This window comes from Gekko japonicus, unplaced genomic scaffold (assembly GCF_001447785.1).
Source record: "Gekko japonicus isolate JY-2015 unplaced genomic scaffold, Gekko_japonicus_V1.1 scaffold2189, whole genome shotgun sequence".
Taxonomy (NCBI): Eukaryota; Metazoa; Chordata; class Lepidosauria; order Squamata; family Gekkonidae; genus Gekko; species Gekko japonicus.
Genome location: NW_015161468.1, coordinates 296,644 through 300,074, shown reverse-complemented (window position 1 = coordinate 300,074; position 3,431 = coordinate 296,644).

Sequence of the window (3,431 nt, the reverse complement as noted above, 5' to 3'; positions counted from 1 at the left end):
ACTGAACAACAACAACAAAGAGCTGTTCCAGTTGGCAGCAGAGGAGAGGACCCGAAGCAACTGGTTTAAATTCCATGCAGAAAGGTATCAGCTGGATATTAGGAAAAACTTTTTCATGGTCAGAGTGGTTCAAAGGTGGAATCAGCTACCCAGGGAGGTGGTGAGCTCCCCTTCAGTGGCAGCTTCCAAGAAGAGGCTGGGGGAATATTTGTCAGAGATGCTTGAGGCTGGTCCTGCATTGGACAGGGGGTTGGACTAGATGGTCTGTAGGGCCCCCTTCCCACTCTTCTATGATTCTATGACTAAACCACACAGAGCCTCGTGGCACCTCTCAAGTCAGCTCCCAGCAGGACAACCTGGCATCTCCCACTGCAGCCCTCGTGAGCTGTCTGATAGGAAAGGCTAGAAGCCTCCCAGGGCTGCTCTGCCTGGGGCCACCTCACCTGCTAGGCACTCCAGCAGTACTGAAGACTGTTGAGAGATCCAATAAGAACAATAGAGATGCATTCCCTTTGTCCATCCGGAGACAAAGATCATCTACAAGCAGTCTTATGGCCCAGGCTTGAAGCCAGACTCAAAAGGATGAAGTACAGATATCTCATCCAAGTTCTTCCCAAGGTGCTCTGGCACTACCTGTAGAATAACCTTTCCCAGGAAAGAAAGGTCTGTAATTGGCCAAGACCTGCTTTTCTAGAGACGCTTTCTTTTTTCTTTTTTTTAAAACTTTTTAAAATGTTTATTAAGGTCAAATATAACTTATAACATGCACAATAACTGCAAAACAGTATACAAAAGTCCTGAGAGTCCAAAATTACAAACCAGCCAGTTAATCACCCCCAGAGTTTTCAACATACATCAACAAGTTATAACATACTAACATAATAATTTAATATCAGATCCGTTCCCATATATAAAAACGACTTTTGAACTATAAATCCCACTGACTGGAGTCAGGTTTAAAATGCCACAAGTTTGGGAGTCTGCTACTCTATACAACAAGAGGAGTCTCGGCAGCAGGGCGGAGGTTAGTGCAAGTGAAGCCATGTGTGATAGCTCGTCCTAGAGGGCAGCACCGTTGTGTTCTGTCATGAAGTCAAGTACTGGGAACCAGGTACGTACAAATTTTTCATAAGTTTTACTGGAGCTGTTTTGTATTCGATCTACTATATTAGAAATTTTATTCATCACAAACTGGTCCCAAATCTTGTCATACCAGGATGTCATAGTAGGAGGAGATGGAATTTCCAATTTGCTGCAATTGTGAGCCTGGCTGCTGCCAAAAGAATGGAGGTAAGTATCTTTTTGGAGTATAGAGATGCTTTCTTGAGTAATGGTCTAATAACTGCCTCTTTCAGATGCTGGGGGGGGGGAGGTAGCCCTTCATCAGACAGTCACACGCTGCTCTGAATTAAAAGACCCAAAGCCTCCCTGCAAGATTTTACAAATCAAGGAGGACATGGGACTAGATTGAAAGAACCTTATCAACATCAGTCAGGGGAACCCACCTGAATGGATCCAAGCTGGCCTGTAGCTACAGTGGGGCTCCTGGGGGCTCTGCCCCCTCCCTTAAAGGGCCAGCCCCACAAGATTCCCTTCAAAAATTATTTTAAAACCATGTTTTAAACATTTTTTAAAAGGCTCATGCTCTCTGGCCACACCCCGGCAAGCCACACGCCAAACAGGAACCTTTTTTAATCGCCTTCCCCTGTAAATCACCTTCCCCTGCGATCTGCCGCGGTGCCTCCTCCATCTGTTGGTCTAATTGTTATAGGACATGATGGGAACGGAAGTTCTTTATCATGCCTGCGCCCAGCAAAGGTAGGTAACTTTTCCTCTTGTATTAGAACTACATTTCCCATCATTCTTTTGCTGCAACGAGGCTGATGACTAAAGCCACGTCTGAGTGATGGGAGGATAAGCTCTCCCCCCCCACTCTTTATTGTGGCTGCTTTGCACTCTTTTGCTTTATTGCTTGAGGAGGGGGGAGTGTGAGCATCTCCCCCTCCTGCATGGGAAGCTGTGGAACTGCCGATGCCCCCGGGTGATGGGCTGGGGCTCCCCAACATGCCGCCCCAGCCGTAGCTTGCCACCCCCTGGTTCCCCCCTCCAAGACCAGGGCTTGATTTCCCCTCTCTCCTTTATTTTCCTCTGTTTATTGCTTGAGGAGGGGGGAGTGTGAGCGCCTCCCCCTCCTGCACGGGAAGCTGTGGAACTGGGTGCTGGGCTGGGGTAAGCTAGTGTGGGGCTCCCCAACATGCCACCCCAGCCGTAGCTTGCCACCCCCTGGTTCCCCCCTCCAAGACCGGGGCTTGATTTCCCCTCTCTCCTTTATTTTCTATCATTTTCTACTTTAAGTTAAAATAACGGTGTAGTGTATTCAAAGCTGCCTTGAATGCATGATATGTTGCGAAACATCTAATTGAGGTGTAATGTAAAGCTTCGTCCTGGGCTAGGATCCAAATCCATCCAATCGTGTTACTAGTCCAGGAAACACCTAACCAATCACCTTCTAGCAAGCTCCCTGAGCGGGAACATCTGTGATTGGTCCTTATGTGAACAACCTCATAGGTTGATATTTGTACAGTAGGCGTGGCTACATTAGCCGGGAGAGTTTAAAAGCAGGACAGCTGCAATGTCAAGGCTGTTCTGGCTATCAGATGTCGATCCGTGTTGGAGTTGTGTTCGAGTGGAAGAATAAAGTTGTGTTCTTGCTGAATCACTCTCCGACTGCTTTGTTAAGCGAGCGACTTAACAAACGGCAAATAATGACAGCCCCAGAAGAAGAAGACATGGCCCCACAAGCGTAACCAGACCTTGCAACACGCTTACCACTCTGCCCATTCCCACACCTGCCTAACCTGTGCAGCACTACATTCTCCATGGACATCTCCAGAAGATCATACAAGAAGAGCTCACTGCCTAGCAAGATACAGCAAAATCTAAGCTGCTCCCAAAATAAATATCCCCTACCAACCCAATTGGCGAAGCCCAATGGCCCAAAGTCACATTTCTTTCACTCAGCCTAATACACGCCTCTTCTCCCTGGCTTGGGATATCCTCACCTCACCTCATATCCTGGATATTTGTAAGGCACTCGTCTTCCTTCATGTAGCTGGTGAAAGCCAGTCAGGATTCCACCCAGATCTAACCCTTTTCTTTTGGGAGATGGGGCTCCTCAAGGTAAGAGCCCAAGGGCCTCTTGCCCTTCAAGTTGCACCTCAGTGCCAGCTGAGGTGTACCTGAAAACAAGGCACCTGTGCCGAGTGAGTCAGCACAAGTTGTGGCAAGCGGGGAAATTACCTCAGGCGCTTCTCTGTTCCCAGTCTCTTTACCTTCTGTCAGGGCTATTTTGGGGCAGGAACGCACAGGAACGGAGTTCCGGCTGGCTCCCGAGTTGGCCACACCCAGCAGGGATGCATTAGCATAATAGG